This window comes from Lepidochelys olivacea, assembly GCF_965140295.1.
Source record: "Lepidochelys olivacea isolate rLepOli2 genome assembly, chromosome: 4".
NCBI classification, from domain to species: domain Eukaryota; kingdom Metazoa; phylum Chordata; order Testudines; family Cheloniidae; genus Lepidochelys; species Lepidochelys olivacea.
The window spans coordinates 146899602-146919997 of NC_140414.1; positions in this window are offsets into that span (position 1 = coordinate 146899602).

Below are 20396 nucleotides of genomic sequence, written 5' to 3' on the forward strand. Positions count from 1 at the left end.
CAGGAATCGCTGGTTGGACACCTTTGACTTGCGTAATGCAGGCGGTCAGAATGGACGATCATAATGATCCCTTCTGGCTTTGACATTGGTGACTCTGTGAACCAGAGGCGTGCTAGGTCTGTTGTTGCCCAGCAATGGAATTTATGGAGTGCATGACAATGTTTTGGAGCTGAGGATATTTAGATCCACTGACCGTTTTCTCTCAGCAGCAGCCCACATGACCCACCTCCGAGAGCTCCACGTGGGCCTCTGACCCAGGCAGCATTCAGCCGGGGGGCAGATGGGGGTGGGCGGCGAGCCCTGGGCATGGTGCAGCCGGCTTTGCACAAAACACTCGTTAGCGACATGATGTGGAAAACTAGAGGGCAGTCGACACACAGGAGAAGGCAGGAGGGCTGAACGAACAGAGAACATGGGCAGATAAGTGGTTTGTGCAACCCGGTGTTGGCGAAATGGAAGCTAATGACCCAGGGATAGGAAACAATGAGTCTAACAAGAAAAAGGGAGATAATATCAGTGATAATGAAAAGAGAGGAAGAGGAGGGGGTGCGAGGGGAGCCAGGGAAAGGGAGCCAGGAGTGTACTAAAGCTCAGCAGTGGTGCAGAGCTAATCAGAGACAGGCAGGTGTGCACAGCACATGGCATTAGGGTGTGCACCCAGGGAATTTTATTTATTTATTTTTTTTAAAGGCGAACATTTATTGAATACTCCATCATAAAGGACATTATTTTTATTCATCAAACAAAGTAAAGAAACTAAAACTTGACTAAACTTAATGTTTTTTTAAATTAACAACTAAACTTTACTTAAAAAATATAAACTTAAAAAATGAGACACAAAATACCAAATTTTTGCTGTAGTGATAACCAGGCGTATACAAAGATATAGTCAATTTTCATGATCTTTATCTTTAACCAGATAATGAGCTAACCCAAACTGACCAATACAGATTAAGGTTTCTTCATCTTTCTGTCCTAGAGAATGAGACGTTGCTCATCAGGTGTTATGGACTTAAATTCCTCAATCACATCATTGTAATTAACTGACGAAGCCAATTTTTGTTCAATGTACAAAATCATCAGTGAGTCGAGGCACTGTTGGGACATTGTACTTCTTAGTTTGTTTTTTACATGTGCAGTTTTGAAAAGGCTCTTTCACATGAACAGCTTGTAACAGGTAAAACTGCAAAGCATTGAATAGATTTGTAAAAGGCCTGGAACATGGAAGACCAATCCTATTCCGTTAGCCAATCAAGCCACTCTCTGGTGGTGTTCGTAATGCTACCTTTAGGAACATATCCGTCATAACCCCGAAGCAATCCGACTTCAGCTTCCAACTCATCCAAGGACACTTTAAATTTGTTGGCAATGATTCTCATATCGTCCCTGCCAATGTCTAAGCTCGGCAGTTTTCCCATTGCAGTCACAATTTTACAAGTCTCCTGTTCAAATCGCTGGTCAGTGCTGGTAATCGTTGAGTCTAGGAGTGGGGAAAATGAAGTTATTCTCTCCTGCTCCTATTTTGTATCAAAGTGATGCCGGCACTCAAACATGTCATCAGTACGAGTGGACATTTTTCTCTTCTTAACTGGAGGAGTCGATATATCATTCTCTACATACATTTTCACACTGTCATTGAAAATAGTTTGAAAATATTCTGGGCCACTTCTCATTGCAGCCAAAGAGTTACACAAGCTTTTCACTCCTGTCATTGCAGTAAGTAAGTTGAGATCTGGAGCTTGAAGAGTCTTGCACCATCTGGAGAATAGGGTGCACCATGTGAAAGGCAAAGATGAACTTGAATGAATTTAGTTAATGGATAAGGCCCCTGGCTTTTATTTTAGCGTCAGCAAGGCCAGTTGTTTCAAAAATCTCTTGTAAAGCTTGTAAAATAATGGAGTAGTTTTGTTTTACAGTAGCCACTGCTTCTGCTCTGCATGCCCATCTTGTGTTTGACAGGGACTTCAAAGTCTTCAACTGGGATCCTACTTCCTGTGAAATCTTCTCCATTACTGCATGTCACACAGGACTCCCCTCCATGAAGGCATAAAGAGTCTGAATAACACAAAAAAAATCAAAGACAGTTCTGTTTTGTTTACTTGCAATGCATGCATCTTCTAGGACGCGGTTCAAACAATGCGCATAGCAGTGTACATCGAGTATGTCACTGTTCCTTTCTTTACATTTCATTTGAACTCCCGCAGTACATCCAGACATAGTAGATGCGCCATCAAAACAGACAGACATCACTGATGACCCGTCAGTTTTAAGAACGCCAAGGATGTCATTTAACTGGTCAAAGATAGACTGAGCATCAACAGTTAATAGTCTCTGAACAAACACAAAATGTTCAGCCGGACTATGTTTTTCATTGTCCAAATACCGCACCACTATGGACATCTGCTCATGGTGTCCACAGTCAGGAGTGTTGTCGGCAATTATTGAGACCATTTTTTCCATTTAGAGAAGACAGAATCCCACAATTCAATCATTTTGGATGCGATTACTCAGAGAGGTAGCGTTTCGAGGAGATTGTTGCACGTGCTTTGCCATTACGGGACCATATTTTTGGAGCATATTGACAAGATTTAGAAATAAACCTTTCTCAAAACTGTCAGCTTTTTCATTGTGACCCCTGAATGGTCTCCCACCTTTCACCAAACACAGAACAATGTCAGTCAGTCGCTCCATTACACTTCGGTTATGGCACCGTTCTTCTTGTTTAGACAGATAAGCCTGCTTGCCCTCATCCAACGATACATCAATAGGTTTCCCTTCATTAAAACTTGACCATGAAGAACATCTCAACACATGAGATTTTGACAGTTGGTTGTTTTTAAAACATTTGTTAGCCCTACGCCAGTTTCTGAATCCCTTATCAATAAATGCTGGATCAGCGTGACCTTTGTTTGCTGCATCATTAGAGGAGACGAAATGGCAATAAAAGCAAAATGCTGCGTCCTTTGATGGGCTATATTCTAACCACCTAGACTTTTCTTACCAGTCAGATTGAAAACTTCTTTGTTTATACCCTATTTTACTTCTAGGAAACATGCTCAATCTAGGCTGATAAGGACCTCTAGATAATTGAGACTGGCGTTCTAATCTATTTTTTGGAATATCCCAGACCGGGCCATCAGATGGAATGTTTGATGGCTTTGAAGAGGAGCTACACTGACCTGAACTAAGAGGCAAAGTCTGTTTCTGGTGGTCATTACTCAGTTTAGTGCAGCACTGGAACTGGTGGCGGTATTCTCTTCATGTAAGTTCTTAACCCAGGAGTCCGAGGTATTTGCACTACGATCAGCACGTTCATTATCATTCAGTTGGTCTGCTCCTTTTCTTATCTTAACAATGAACCGATCCATATTTCATAATTAAAAGGGGGTATCAGACAATTGAATTAAAACGTAAAGCCACGGGCTTGTTCTGCTATTTCAGCAGAGTACACGGGACAAAGATTGCAAACACTGTAGACACTGCGGTGGGCACGCCTGACGCGGCTGCTTATATAGGTCAAAGAATTTTCTAGAATAGTAGTCGAGGGGGGGAGGGGAGGACCAATGGTAATACTGTGCCGCAGTAGGGGGTGACGCATGCTGCGAGCGAACGTGGGCTGTCCAGACATTTCTACAACATCTAGATTACGCAATTTGGCGCTTATTGCATAATACAACATAATACAACTGCAAAACTAAGCATTTCTGGTGGTATCTTCTAGACTCAGCACTGAGTCCCATGGGGTAGATAGAAAGATTAACCTCAGTAATCTATACAGAAGCCCCTGGACCCCATAAGATTGGGTCCCTAATCTATGAACTTTGGAACTCATTGACAAAACTTTTCTTCAACATTACATGAATATATTGTCTCATACTATAGAATTAGAATGTATAATCCCTATTCCATGATGAGATATAATGTATCTTAATTAAAACTATCTTTAGATATGTTTTTTCCTTAAAAATCCAATTTAAATTTAAAAAATCCGATATTTTTTTTTTTTTAAAGTCATTGATTTTTATCCACCCTAACAGCTGGGCATGGTGGTGACAGGGGGAAGGATTGGTCCCCAGCTGGAGCAGGGCAGGGGCCAGGGGCAAGAGCACAGTGGGGTATGGGGGGGATTGGTCACCAGCTGGAGTGAGGCAGGGGCCAGGGGCAAGAGGAGCACAGTGGAGCGTGGGGGGAGGATTAGTCCCTGCTGACTGGAGCAAGGCAGGGGCTGGGAGGCAAAAGCACAGCGGGGCGGGAGCTAGGGTTGGTCCTTGGAGCAAGGGAGGGGCTGGGGTAAACTGCAAGTGCAGCAGGGCTGGGGAGGGGGTAAACAGGATCTCCCCCACACTCCTGTCCACATAGAGCAGGTACCTACCTTCTCCCTGGTTTTAGCCCATTCTCTTTGTCTCTCGCTGCACTGAGCTGAGGGTGGGGATGCAGGGTCTGGAAGGGATTTAGGGTGCAGGAGCAGGTTGGGGGTTGGGGTGTAGGGTCTGGCCAGGAGCTAGAATGAGGGAGGGGGCTCAGGGTTGGGGCAGGAGGTTGGGGTGTGGAGTGATTACCTGGGGCAGCTCCCACTTGGTGAGAGGGGTGCAGGTGAATATGTGGGCGGGAGGGCGCAGGAGCTCCCCGTTTGGTGCTCAGGGTGGGGTGGGGATGTGGGGGGGGTGCAGGAGTCAGGGCATGGGGTATGGAGGGGGAGCTGTGTATGTGTGGGGGGTACAGGAGTCAGGACAATGGGTGGGGGGGCTGGGTATGTGTAGAGGTGCAGGAGTCAGGGCTGGAGTCGTGGGGGGTGCAGGAGTCAGGGCTGGGGTTTGGGGGTGCAGGAGTCAGAGCTGGGGTGTGTGAGGGGGTGCAGGAGTCAGGGCAGAGGTCTGGGTGTGTGTGAGGGGGGTGCAGGAGTCAGGGCAGGGTGTGTGCAGGGGTGCAGGGGTCAGGGCTGGGGTTGGGGGGTGCAGGAGTTAGGGCAGCGGAGGTGGGCTGGGGTCGTGGGGGTGCTCCCAGCCCCCTTCCCTGAGTGGTCCACAGCAGGGGGCTGGAGGGGGTACACCCCGATTCCACCCCCTTTCCCAAGGCCCTGCCCCCGCCTCTTCTCCACGTCCCTCTCTCTCTGCCCGGCACACCGTGGGCAGGGGGCAGGGAGCGGAGGAGGGGCGAGTCCGCGGGGCGCTGGGGGACGAGGCTGGGGCTTGGCTGCTGGCAGCCGTGGAGCAGGAGGACCAAGCCCGGGGCGCGCAGCCCCACCAAGCTTCTGTCCCCGCAGGGGCAAGCGGGGGCGGAGAAAAGAGGCCAGGCCGGGGCCCCCCTACCCCGGACTCCCCTGCCCCCCCATCTCCAGCAGTCCGGCTGCCCTTTTTTTCCGCGCTTGGGGCGGCCCTGATTCGGGTGTGCCTGGGACACCCCGTGCGCACACCGGTGCCTGGGAGGTGCTGAGCGGAGAGGAAGCCAGCAATGGAGCGGGTCTGGATGCTGCAGGGGGTGGGTTTGGTATATGCAAGGGCTGGAAGTGGGCAGAGCCGTGGCTCCTCCCCACCGTCCCAATGCACAGGCCCGCAGTGCTCGGCTGGGGCAGAAGGGACGGGTAGCAGATTCTGTACTTGTGGGGGTACTTCAGAGCCACCATCCCGCCCTAATCGGCTTCGGGGCCGGCACGGCTCCCTGGTGTGCTGCACGCTGCCCCGCACTCAGCGCGGACTCTCATGTTACAAGCAAGCCCCTGGGGCAGGCTAATCCCTGTTTCCTAGACAGGGAAACTGAGGCATGGCCCGGTTCGGTGACTTGCCCGAGGTTTGCAGTGCGCCTGGGGCAGAGTTGGGCGTTGCGCTCCAAACTCCCAGGCCTCGTCCACACACATGCCTGACCCACCCGGCCTAGTTAAACGAGTGGAATTGCCTGGGTGGATGCTCTGATTTCTGCTTAGTCGGCTCTTGATCCTAATTCAGCTAACCTGAAAGAACCCACGCTCGGGCCGAAGGTAGAGCGTCCAGACAGGGGCCAGCGCCAGTTTATTTTCCCACCATTTGTAGAAACAGTGTGACTCTCTGTGTGTAGACAAGATCTTAATTCTCAGCCCCATCGTGTAGCTCCTAGAGGGCAGGGTTAGCCCCTGCTCTTTACAGGGAGTGCCATGGGGCCTTTAACATACACCCACCCCAGACTGCAGCTGAATGTTTTCAAAGCCAAGCAGAGGGGCAGAGGGGGCTTAATATGGGGTATTACTTCACCTACATCAGTGCCAGGACTCAACCTACAGGCTCAGACAAGCATGAAGCTAACTCAGTCCCACGGAGCCGGATGCCATTTGAAATATACCTCTTAGACAAGTGTAAGGACCTTGCTGGGGTGTGCGTCTCACTGCCCTCTGCAGGATGGAAGTCAAACTGCTTCACTATGTGTCATGGACCCTATATGGCCAGCAGCTAATGGAGAGTGTCATTTAGCCCAGGTTGTGGGAGGGTCTGTCTGTGCTGTTGCTCTCAAGTTTGGGGTTGTCACTCACCAGGAAGATGCTGGGAATCCAGCACGTCCAGGCTGCTAGCTAAAGTTCGGAAAGCTGCTTTCTACTCTCGACACCAGGAGGAGACTAAAGGCCAAGCGCTGCGAGATGGAATCCGTTCAGCCCCTTCAAAATCCCTGCCACCCCAGCTCAAGGCCAGGATGGGAGCCACCAGGGTGCCGGCCTCGCAGTGGCCTGCCCCTCCCACGCAAGCTGTGCCAAAAGGTACCAGCGGCGTGAGCACCGTGCCTCAGCTTCTTAATGGCCCTGGGATTCTGGGAATCCCGGGCTCCCAGGGGAGCGAGGGAGGCAGCGGGGCTGCATCTCACCCGCCCTGCATTAGCTGCTCCCAGCACACCATGCTGTGGTGGGGTGGGAAAGGAACTTGTGATGGGCCTGCACTGCTCCAGCGGTGCAGTGGCTGAACGCTCTCCTTTCCAAGGGGTGAGGGCGGCTGTTGCAGGGTCACTGGCTTCAGCTGTAATCAGGTTCCTTCTCCCACAGCCACACAGTGCAGCCTTGCTCTCTGGAGGCCACCCCCTAATGCATCCCCGAGCCAGCCTGCGGGATGGGAGCCAGGTGGGCGGCAGGTGTTTGGGGGCTACATGGTCGGGCTGTGTCTGATTTTCTAAAGCAGTTATTCTCTGCTCCTTGGGATCGGCGGGGATAAAGGCCATGCTGCAAAGCACTGCCCCAGGGAGGGATGTGCCTGGCCCAGCGCCACACTCCAGCGGGGGTTCTGGGTAGCGACACGGCCTGACTAGTGCATTCTGGGACGCTGGGCAAGCGTGGCCGCCCGAGGACAGGGAAGGTGAAAGTGGAACAAGGAAAGGGTATTTTTAAAGTAAATGATGCAGCAGGAGCGTGATGCAGTGGACTAGAAGAGGGGACTGGCGGTCAGGACTCATGGGTTCTGTTCCCGGCTCTGGAAGAGGAGTAATGCTTAGTGGTTAAAGCAGAAAACCGGGTCTTAGGACTTCTGCCTGGGTTCTGGTCCCAGCTCTAAAGTAAAGCTTGGGGGATCGTGATTAGAGCAGAGGAGACTGGGTGGCTGGGTTTATTCCTGGCTGTGGAAGGGAAGTGGGGCTCTAGTGGTTAGGGCAGAGAACTGACAGCCAGGCCTCCTCAGTTCTCTCCTTGCCTCTGCCACTAACTCGGTGTAACCTTGGTCAAGTCGCTTCCTCTTTAAAATGTACCCTGCCTGCTCGCTAAGGGGCTTTGTTTGTTCATGTTCATTAAGCCCCCTTGAGGTGAGTGACTGGAAGGGACCAGGAGTGAGTGATGTTACTCCATTCTGCCCTTTGGGTTAGTCAGTTCACTGAAACAATCAAATGTGGAGGTTTCCTGTAACCCGGGGATGTGGAGGAAAGATTTCGGGCCAGATGGTGAACTGGTGTCAATCTGGAGTAACTGCAGTGGTCTTCTTCTTTCATGTGGCTTAAAAACAACCTTAGCTGGCCAAGTCTAGACTGGTGATCCATTTGGCTCCTTCAGGTAGAGCAGAGTGGACGGCAGAGCTACCATTAGGATGGAATCATTTGGGACGCTGGTTGGTGAGGTGTTCCCAAGCATGAAGTCCATTTCCTCCGCCACGTCTAGGACTGTGCCTTGGTCCCCATTGGCGGAGGAGGAAGGCGTGTCTGTCATAGAATCATAGAATCATAGAATATCAGGGTTGGAAGGGACCCCAGAAGGTCATCTAGTCCAACCCCCTGCTTGAAGCAGGACCAATTCCCAGTTAAATCATCCCAGCCAGGGCTTTGTCAAGCCTGACCTTAAAAACCTCTAAGGAAGGAGATTCCACCACCTCCCTAGGTAACGCATTCCAGTGCTTCACCACCCTCTTAGTGAAAAAGTTTTTCCTAATATCCAATCTAAACCTCCCCCACTGCAACTTGAGACCATTACTCCTCGTTCTGTCATCTGCTACCATTGAGAACAGTCTAGAGCCATCCTCTTTGGAACCCCCTTTCAGGTAGTTGAAAGCAGCTATCAAATCCCCCCTCATTCATCTCTTCTGCAGGCTAAACAATCCCAGCTCCCTCAGCCTCTCCTCATAACTCATGTGTTCCAGTCCCCTAATCATTTTTGTTGCCCTTCGCTGGACTCTCTCCAATTTATCCACATCCTTCTTGAAGTGTGGGGCCCAAAACTGGACACAGTACTCCAGATGAGGCCTCACCAATGTCGAATAGAGGGGAACGATCACGTCCCTCGATCTGCTCGCTATGCTCCTACTTATACATCCCAAAATGCCATTGGCCTTCTTGGCAACAAGGGCACACTGATGTGCAGCTCCTATTCAAAGTGGGCCACATTTCCTATGGGAGTGAAAAGCCACTGGCCTCTTCTGCTGGGTCCTTGGTTTGGTGTTTGTTCGGGATGCTATCATCCTTCCGCCTGGCTTGCCACTGATCTTCTGGGGGAAACCCCGCATCTTCGAGCTCTCGCGCCACGAGCCCCCAAGGTTTTCTGGCTTTGAGTTGAAAGCTTGGGATGTTATTTAGATCTTCATGTCTTGGGAGATCCTTGCTCCTTCGAATGCGATGGGCCTGCCAAAGAAGTCTCATTTTGCAACCAGTTTGGGGTGAGTGGACGTGCGCCAGGACGGAAAACCATGGATGTGGTGTTGATTTTACTGGGCGTGTATTGATCTGCATGGCAGTGGGTTACTCTGGATTTACACCAGTGCATTGAGATCAGGATCACCCTGATAGGACAGAATCTCTCCATTGCATTGCTTCCTTTCCACAGATGCTTTCTCTTCCCCCGCTAGGAGATGGCACGGTGGGAAGAGGGGGCGGGGGAAGTATTCCCCCGTCCCTTCTGGTCCTCCCGTCCACATCCTAGTGCTAGCAAGTGCAATCCTGGCAAAAGGCAGCAAGCTCACATTGTTCCAGTCCCAGACTGCGGTGCATTCACAGTTCAGAAAGCACATCAAGCTTAAGAGGAGCTGACAGGAAAACCTTTACTGGAACAAACGGGAATATAGTATCAGGCAAGGCTGACCGGACCGTGAACCGTAGCCAAACACAGAGCAAATTATCATCAACTAAAATAGCAGGCAGTTCAGATCACTTATGTGTGAGGTACCAAATGAACTGGCCTGTCAGGCCATGTTAGAGCAGGGATGCATAAAGAATTGCAGCCCCGGCCGCGCTCTGCACATTTTCTGGGATGGCCACAGAAGTTTGCTCTTGGCCTCCTCCAAGTTGACGGTGAGTTGTGTGTGTGTGTGGGGGGGGAGGGGTGTTTACGAGCAGGGGGTGGGGCATGGGGGTAGGTGCCCCTGTGTTTGGGTGCACGTGTGGGTTGATGTGACTATGGGGGCTGGGTTTGTTGGTGAGCGCACACACAGCGTGTGTGTGGTACATAAGGAGGGTGGGGTATGGGATGTGTACAAGAGACACTGCATGTGTTCAAGAACATGAGAACGGCCAGACGGGGTCAGACCAAGGGTCCATCTAGCCCAGTGTCCTGTCTGCCGACTGTGGCCAAGGCCAGGTGCCCCAGAGGGAACGAGCAGAACAGGGAATCGTCAAGTGATCCATCCCCTGTCGCCCATTCCCAGCTTCTGGCAGACAGAGGCTGGGGACACCATCCCTGCCCAGCCTGGCTAATAGCCATGGATGGACCGATCCTCCATGAACTTCTCTAGTTCTTTTTTGAGTGTGTGCGTGTTCCAGATGTGGTGGTACATGCTGTGTCTGAACGCACACTGGATTTGGTGTGTGACACATGGGGGACGTGGGCGTGCTGGATTTGGTGTGTGACACATGGGGGACATGGGCGTGCTGGATTTGGTGTGTGACACGTGGGGGGACGTGGGCGTGCTGGATTTGGTGTGTGACACATGGGGGACGTGGGCGTGCTGGATTTGGTGTGTGACACATGGGGGGACGTGGGCGTGCTGGATTTGGTGTGTGACACATGGGGGACGTGGGCGTGCTGGATTTGGTGTGTGACACATGGGGGGACGTGGGCGTGCTGGATTTGGTGTGTGACACATGGGGGACGTGGGCGTGCTGGATTTGGTGTGTGACACGTGGGGGGACGTGGGCGTGCTGGATTTGGTGTGTGACACGTGGGGGGACGTGGGCGTGCTGGATTTGGTGTGTGACACGTGGGGGACGTGGGCGTGCTGGATTTGGTGTGTGGTATCTCATACCTGTGCGTGTCTGAGCTGGCTGTGGTATGTGGTCTAGGGAGTGTGTGTGTGGTGTGCAGTGATAGGTTTTTGGGTGTGCATGTGTGGCTGCTGGCCGTGGTGTGCAGTGGTACCTGTGGGCGGGGTGAGGGCACGTACTCGCACTGGATGTGAGGGGTGGCGCATGGAGGGGGTGTGTGTGCTGGATGTGTTGTATGGTGGTACCTGTGGGGTGTGCATACACGCGCATGCTGGATGGGGTGTGTGTTGGTACTTGGGGGGGGTGTATGTGGTGTGTGGTGGTACGTGTGTGTGCGTGCGCACACATGCTGGATGTGGTGTGTGGTACCTGGGGTGTGTGTGTGTGTGATGGATGTGGTGTGTGGTGCATGGTGTGTGTGTGTGTGTATGTGTGTGTGTGTGGTGTGTGGTGCATGTTGTGCGTGTGTGGTGGGATGTGTGATGGATGTGGTGTGTGGTGCATGGTGTGTGTGTGGGTGTGTGGGGTGTGGTGGTATGTGTGATGGATGTGGTGTGTGGTACGTGGTGTGTGTGTGTGTATGTGTGTGTGTGATGGATGTGGTGTGTGGTACATGGGGTGTGTGATGTGTGATGGATGTGGTGTGTGGTACATGGTGTGTGTGGTGGGATGTGTGATGGATGTGGTGTGTGGTACATGGGGTGTGTGTGTGTGTGTGGTGGGATGTGTGATGGATGTGGTGTGTGGTACCTGGGGTGTGTGTGTGTATGTGGTGGGATGTGTGATGGATGTGGTGTGTGGTACCTGGGGTGTGTGTGTGTGTGTGGTGGGATGTGTGATGGATGTGGTGTGTGGTACATGGTGTGTGTGTGTGGTGTGTGGTACCTGGGGTGTGTGTGTGTGTGTGTGGTGTGTGTGGTGTGTGGTACATGGTGTGTGTGTGTGTGTGTGTGTGGTGGGATGTGTGATGGATGTGGTGTGTGGTACCTGGGGTGCGTGTGTGTGTGTGTGTGGTGGGATGTGTGATGGATGTGGTGTGTGGTACATGGTGTGTGTGTGTGTATGTGGTGGGATGTGTGATGGATGTGGTGTGTGGTACATGGTGTGTGTGTGTGTGTGTGTGGTGTGTGGTACCTGGGGTGCGTGTGTGTGTGTGTGTGGTGGGATGTGTGATGGATGTGGTGTGTGGTACATGGGGTGTGTGTGTGTATGTGGTGGGATGTGTGATGGATGTGGTGTGTGGTACATGGTGTGTGTGTGTGTGTGTGTGGTGTGTGGTACCTGGGGTGTGTGTGTGTGGTGTGTGGTGGTACGTATGCGTGCACACACATGCTGGATGTGGGGTGAGGTACACGAGGTGTTTTATTGCCTTTGGGGATCGTTATCTTTGCATGTTAAGGGCCATAGCAGGCTTCAGAGACTCATTTGACGGTTAATTTGATGGCATTTAGAACCGGACCCAACCCAGAACCCCAGACACAAAGGACCCCAAATGTTGGGGAAGTTCGACTCTGGATTCAAAGCTTGGGCCATTTTGGGCTCCGAAATAATGGAACAAATCTGTGGTCTCTTAGCGCGTCATGGTTGTTGTGATGCTGTTCACCAAAGCCACTGGGAACTTTACAGAAACAGCTGGGGTAGGATTGAGACCCTGCTGCTCTGAAATCAATCCAGTTCCTGGGCGGCTGACTGTACAGGCCTCTGACGCACAGTTGTGAAGTTCTGATTCCAGCTAGCAGAGGACGCACGGACGGATGGGTGTGCGAACACACACACACACACACACACACACACACATTTGCATACGGCAAAACCCTGCTCTACCCCTCATAACCCTACAAACTGCCCCTTGGGCCAGAGCACAACATGCTACCTGTGGCATGCGACGAACATTTCCTGAAATCCCAGCACTGGGCTTAACTTGAGCGGGAGGGGGATTCAACAAGAAGAAGAGGAAAAAGATCCATCAAATACATAAAGATCTTGAATGGAAAAGGGGGGTGGCGGGAAGGGAAAGCATGACCGTGTTAGCCTTTCTCTGATGGAATTGCCACATTACTCATACTTGGGTTCTCCAGGAGTGCGAATGCTAGAAGCCAAGTCCCCAGTGAGATACAGAGAAAAACTTTTCAGCCTTGTTGGGCTGAATCAGGGAGGGGGGAATTATTGGCATGGGAGACCTTTAGATGGAAATGTGCTGTTGTTCTAGAGAAGTTCACACTTGGCTTTGATTTCCCCATCACTTCATTACCGATTTGGCGCACTGTGAGGGAAAGTGACTTGCCTTGAACCTCCTGAGCAAACGGGTTTGCTTGCTTTCACCCACTAAACCGATTAAACCCACTCTTTGTGCTGATTTCTCTGTTGATATCCCCCCCACAACCCCTTTTCTAGTCTTGGTACTTTGCTTTGTTCTCTTTGGTGCTTAGCAAATCCCACAATGCAAGACTGTGGCTTGAACTTCCTGATCCAGCTCCCCCATTGCCCATAAAAATCCATGCTTCAAGAGATTTTGTGCTGCTCTCGTGGCTGCCAGCTGAGGATCTCCAAGCACTTGGCAAACGGAGTCCCTGATTCATGACAGCAACCAGCATCTCTATTCAGGACAGCACTTAGATCTGTGCTTATGGCACTTGAACTCACTGAGACTTAAGCACACACTTAAATGCTCTCCTAAATCAGGGCCTAAGCTCATGTACAATAACACCCCCGTGAGGTAGGTAAATATTGTAACGAACTGGCTGAGTTGCATGTTAACACTGCCCTCTGCTGGATGGCCTCAGAATGTCTTAACTGTGTGTCATAGGTGCTGTACTGCCAGTGGTGGGTCTCCACTAGCTCAAGTAATAGGGGACCTGTCTTTTGAAGCCGGAACTGAGATCTATTCCAGCTATCACTCTAGTATCCCTGGTGTGCTGCTGAAGGGAGCAGTGAAGTTCAAGACACTTGTAACCCCATTGGCAGGAGGGGTAAACTGACACCCCGCAAGGTTACAGACTTGCCTGAGGTCACAGAGTGCCGGCACATGGTCTTTAAATCACACTTGGCATACTCGGTGCACCGGGCATGGATCTTCTGCACAGAGGTCCAGAGTAGGTAAATGGCAGGGCTGGAATTGGAACCCAGGATTCCTGACTCCCAATGCCCTGCTCTAACCACTAGGTGCAGCCGCTCCATGAATCAGCAAAGCTAAACAGGCATAAGAAGCCATTTGGGATAACAAAGGCAATTCCTGTCGGCAGAGAGACTCCTGTGATGGAGAAGCAATGTCTTAGAACATGCCACTGCCTCCAGGCCGAGAATGAAAGGCTGCAGCTTTATTCCAAAGACGTGGGAAACTCATGGTGCATGAAATGTTTGTTTAAATCCTCTCTATAGCTTCCCTTTCATCTGCAGGCATCCTCCTACCTGTGTTTCCAATGGGAAAGAAGAACAGAGCAGTCCAGAGGCTGGAGGGGCCAGCCCCACATGGAAAGGGCTTAACAAGGACTACAATCCAGTACTGCTTTCTTTTTAGAGCATCATTCACACAGGCTGTATCTCAGGTCCCTTTGTCGACTGAAATACCAGCAGAGGGGAAGAGAAATCAAGGGCTTTCAGCTGAGATTTGAAATGAACAAGGGAGTCAGTCTGTTCCCAGTGGCAGGAGCTGCAGAGAAGGCTGTCATAGCTTGAAATAGTGAAATATACTACTAGGTCTGTTCTTGGTGGAAGATTTTTATCTTCCCCTTGTCTCTCCTACTGTGGACACCTCAGAGCTCCATCCCTGACCTTCTTTTCTTCTCCATGTATCTTCCTTCCTGCAGTCACATAGGTGACAGCCAGCTCAGTGTCTCCCTTGACTCTCCCTCTGGTCTCTTTCCATCTGCTCTGACCCACTGAAGCTCACTTTATTTGCTCTCTGATCCCCTGTTTTCCAGCCTCCCTGCCTCTCTGATTTGACTTGCAAAGCCAGAAATCTTGGAGCCATTCTTGGCTTCTGAACTTTCAGTCTCCTGCTATCACTTCCACATCTAAGTGTCCCCTCCTCTACCACCACCTCACCCATGAAATTCCCTTTCGTCACCCTGCCCTTCCTGAAATCTTTATTCACTTCTCAGCATGGTTTCAATTCCCTTTTCTACCATTGTCTCAGATCCACAACACTGAGCATCCAGAGCGCTGCAGCCAGACTGCTCTGTCACTGCAAAATTGAGTGCAACCATTCTCTGCCTCCTTCATTGGCTTCCTGGGGCAGCGAGCCTATGTTTTAGCACAAGGCAGACAGGGTGCTGCTTAGACTGAACCTTCCACATTTTGTGAAGTTGCACAGAAGGTGCCTCACTCATGTGATTGATCAAATTCATCCCTGAAGTCCATGCGGTCCACCCTCGTTGGATTTAGCCCTCCTGTCAGGCAGTCATTTGGTGCAATGAGAGAGGAGTTTACTGATGGATTTGTTTATTTAAACTGCCACTCACTGGGAGAGCCCCCTGAGAAATGCCTCTCTCTTCTAGGAGAGTCCCTGCCGTAGGATGGGGTGGGCGCTTACAGTCTCACTCTAGCTACTTCAATGAGTTCAGGGCAACAGTTGGCAGCCCTGAGCAGACATATCAGCTCAGAGTTTCGGAACGTCAGTGAGACAGTTCTTTGCAGCTCAGACGTTTCAGGAGGACGATCAAGTCTAAGATCAGAGCCATCCCACCTCTTGATTCCAGGCTTTTCCACAATAGCATCCTCATTCTCACAGATTCAGTTAGAAAAAAGTGAAAAAACTCCTAATCCTGTTCTTGGTGGTAAGTGCCTGGATCGATGGGAGGTTGGTTGGTTGGATGGATGGATGCAAGCATGGATAGAAAACAATGCATGCATGGATGGATGGATGGAGACAGATGGAAGGTTGGGTGGCTGGCTTGATATGAAACAATGGACGGTTGGTTGGTTGGATGGATAGAAAACAGTGGATGGATGTATGGATGAGAACATATAAGAACGGCCAAAGCGGGTCAGACCAAATTTCCATCTAGCCCGTTATCCTGTCTTCCAACAGTGGCCAATGCCAGGTGCCCCAAAGGGAATGAAAAGAAGTGGTAATCATCAAGTGATGCATCCCCTGTCACCTGTTCCCAGCTTCTGGCAAACAGAGGCTAGGGACACCATCCCTGCCCATCCCAGCTAATAGCCATTGATGGATCTATCCTCCATTAACTTATCTAGTTCTTTTTTTAACCCTGTTATAGTCTTGCCCTTCACAACATCCTCTGGCAAGGAGTTCCAGAGGTTGACCGTGCGTTGTATGAAAAAGTACTTCCTTTTGTTTGTTGTAAACCTGCTGTCTATTCATTTCAGTGAGTGACCCCTAGTTCTTGTGTTATGGGGAGTAAATAACACTTCCTTATTTACTTTCTCCACACCAGTCATGATTTTATAGACCTCAATCATATCCCCCCTTAGTCATCTCTTTTCCAAGGTGAAAAGTCCCAGTCTTATTAATCTCTTTCATACAGCAGCCGTTCCATACCCCTAATCATTTTTGTTGCCCTTTTCTGAACCTTTTCCAATTCCAATATATCTTTTTTGAGATGGGGCGACCAGATCTACCTGTAATATTCAAGGTGGGGTGTACTATAGATTTATATAGGGGCAAGATGATATTTTCTGTCTTATTCTCTATCCCTTTCCTAATGATTCCCAACATTCTATTCACTTTTTTGACGGCCGCTGCACAGTGAGATAAATGGAACTGTGGTTGGTTGGTTGGATGGATGAATAGAAAACGATGGATGGTTGGATGGATGGATGGGTGGATTGACTTGGGCCCATACAGCCAAAATCAAAGCTTTGGTCAGCTTTTTGTGCCTAAATCCTGCTCATTTTTTTCTTCAGTATTTGAGCCCTCTTTTTTTGGTGAATATTTGAGGGAACACAGGTTTTTCTCAAGAAGACTGGCAGAAAGCGAAATCTCCTTGGAGACTAGGGAATGAATGATCCCTGAGGTCTCTCTCGGGAGTGCTCACCTAGCATTTCTGAAAAGCTCTTTCAAACATGCACATGCCCCTGGCCCCAAATGCAAAACTCCCACTGACTTTATTGGTGCAATAATAGTTTAACCGGACACATAAGAATGGGCACGAAGATCTGATGTCATTCAATCAGGAGAGAACCAACACCACTCACTTAGGTGACCAGTCAAAGGACACTTTCAGAGACTAGCATGTGTACAATCCATAGGGTGAAATTTGTCTACACATGCAACAGCTCTTGATGATATCTGTGGCGGCAGCATACAACCCCTGCTGTGTTTGAATATATCATTCACTGGGAAGCCTTCACACAGCTTCAGTAACAACAATCACACATCCTCCTTTCCATCTGTCTAGGATCTGTCAGGATTGGGGCCTGCCTGCGTGAATGCAGGAGCAGACACTGCTCCTTCCTTGGAGAGCCAACAATCTCACTTACAAAGGTGCTTTCATTATTCTCCCTAGGTCATGAATGGAGAAGCAGAGGCCAAGTGACTCACCCAGGTCATACAGCAGATAAGTGGTAGAAACAGGATTAGAACCCCGCTCTCAGAATGCCCAAATGAGTGCCCTACTCACTGGACCACCCTGCCAACACCTTATTTTGGGATGAAGAAAAGAGTGGATTACTAGAGCTGAACAATTATGATCCAACTATTCTTCACGCCTGTAGGGTGAAGTCTGGTGCCACAGAAGCCAAGGGGAATTTTGCTATTATTGACTTCAGCAGGGCCAGGATTTTAGACCATGTGTTTGTTGCAGTAGCTACTCCTGAAGGAGTTCCTTGGTATGAATGAGGTGAATCATCTGTAGGCCACTTTCCAGCCTCAACTGATGATATTTCCATTAACTCCACTGGGGTGACTCTGGATTTACTCCTGGTGTACCTGAGAACACTAGCCCAGTGGATGGAAAGACACTGATTCAGATAGAGCAATATATGTACAAGGAGTCGAAAATTTCCTTATATGTGAAGTGAAAACATAATCCCAACTACGTATACAAAATGATGGGGTCTAACTTAGCTGTTACCACTCAAGAGAGAGATCTTGGCATCTTCATGGACAGTGCTCTGGAAACATCTGCTCAGTGGGCAGCGGCAGTCAAAAAAAGTGAACAGAATGTTAGGAGCCATTAGGAGAGGGATAGAGAATAAGACAGAAAATACCATAATGCCACTATATAAATCCATGGTACGCCCACATCTTGACTACTGTGTGCAGATCTGGTCGCCCCATCTCAAAAAGATGTATTAGAATTGGAAAAGGTTCAGAGAAGGGCAAAAAAAAATAATGAAGGATCTGGCCCAGCTTCCATACAAAGACTGGGACTGTTCAGCTTGGAAAAGAGGCAACTAAGCGGGGAGATGCTAGAGGGCTATAAAATCGTGCCTGGTGTGGAGAATATGGAAGTGTAATTTACCCCTTCACATAACACAAGAACCAGGGGTCACCCAATGACATTAATAGGCAGCAGGTTTATAACCAAAAAAAAAAAGGAACTATTTCTTTACACAACAGTCAACCTGTGGAACTCCTTGCCAGAGGAGGTTGTGAAGGTCAATAGCATAACTGGGTTCAAAAAAGAACTAGATAAGTTCATGGATGATAGGTCCATCAATGGCTATTAGCCAAGGTGATCAGGATGCAACCTTATGCTCTGGCTGTCTCTAAACCTCCGAATGCCGGAAACTGGAACTGGATGACAGGGGATGGATCACTCAACGATTGCCCTGTTCTGTTCATTCCCTCTGAAGAATCTGGCACCAGCCACTGTCAGAAGACAAGGTACTGGGCTAATGGACCATTGGTCTGACCCCGTCTGGCATTCTTATGTTCTTCTGAGTTACGTGGGTACCAGTCCAATTCCTGTGGGCCATGGGAGTTTTACCACTGACTGCAATGGAGTCAGGATTTCAGCATGTGTGTCCATATCACCAGAAACCACCCTCACAACTGTCACTTTCTGGCCCTTTCACTGGCAGGGGCAGCAGAGAGGGCAAGGCATGAATGGGTCACCAAGGGTGAACTCCTATTTGGTGACTAGTGGTAGTCCCTCTAGGCCAGGGTTCAGGCCATTGGGCATGCGCTGTGGCGAAATCAAGGCCATTCGTCTCAGAGCTGTCAAGATGGCGCCTGACAGCAGCACTAAATCAATCCACTTCACAGATTGAGAGAGAGAGAGCAGACCCACCCTGAAAAATCCAGTGTCTCCCATGGGACCGAGAGCAGTGCGCTGAATGGAGAAGGGCCGGGGCAGAGCCTGCCACCAGGCAGGAAGGGGTTAAAGTGCTCCTGTGGGCTCTGAGACTAAGCTTTGGGCTTCAGCAACGCAGCAGGGGCCTGGTGAGTTGTTTCCTCCATCTGTGCAAGAAGCTGCAGGGAACCTGGCCCCTAGTGAAGAATTTTGTTCCTTTATGGGGACTCCTTTGTCCCCGTGGAAGAGCACAGACCCTTTAAGAGGTGCAGCGGCCTGGTTGCACCCCAAGTTCTGGGACCCCTGTTCCCTCTAAGCTGTGCGTGTGTGCACACGCTCACATATCCGAAACCCCGCACACACAGTGAAACATTGCCCACACAAAAATTTGCACAGAAGAAATTTTTTGCGCTCACGGCCTGTCAAAAATTAGAGGGAACATTGCCTGGGACCAGTCTCCAGAAGGGCTGCCACCTAGGAAATGTCTGTGAGATGACTGTCACGTGTGACATCACGTGTGACATTCCCTGGAGCCAGAGATGCATGGGTGGGTGTGGGCCAACCTTCCCTGGGATTTACTGCCTTCGGTTGGAAACCGTCACCCAATGAAAGAGAGGCAAGGGGGGCGAGGTAATATCTTTTCCTGGACTAACGTCTGCTGATGAGAGAGACAAGCTTTCGAGCCACACAGAGCTCTTCTTCTGCTCTGGGGCAGGTACTAAGCATGTCACAGTAAAATGCAAGGTGGGACAGATGGTTTAGCATATGTGGTGAGCACATATCGTAAGGGACCATTCAAGGGAAAGTGGCCTGTGAACACCTTGGCAGTCACAGGACAAGAAGAGGGGGTTCGTGAGTTACAGATGGTTGTAATAAACCACAGTTCCTTACACTATGTGCTAACTACTTATACTAAATCATCCGTCCCACCTTGCATTTGCAGGAGTGCCATCCCCAGAGCTGAGGAAGAGCTCCGTGTGGCTCCAAAGCTCATCTATCTCACCACCACAATCTGGTCCATAACAGCTATTTCCTCCCCCGCTTTGTCTCTCGAATATCCTGGCACTGCCATAGGTGTAACTACACTGCACACCCAAAGACAGAGCCGATGAGCAGCCCCCCTCGCTCAGGCGGCTAAATGGCACAATATTCACTCTTGCAAACAACCTGATGAGGAAGGGAAAACTGCCTATCCCAGGGATTCAGGTTCCATATCAGCCATGCATAATCATGGGGCGCCATCAGGATAAAAAGCCCACCACGCCGCTATCCTATTTAGGGTGACCAGATGTCCCGATTGTATAGGGCCAGTCCCGATTTTTGGGTCTTTTTCTTATATAGGCTCCTATTACCCCCCACCCTCTGTCCCACTTGTTCACACTTGCTGTCTGGTCACCCTAATCCTATTGCATTATCTGGAGGATCTCAAAGCACCATCCAAAGATACATCAGCACCATTATCCCTGTTTTAGACATGGGCACACTGGTGCCCTGTCCGGTCAGCACATCTCTGGCCTACAGGCAGAGGTGGAGCCGTGCTGTTTGTACAGCAGTAGGGCCCAGGGATCGGGGCCC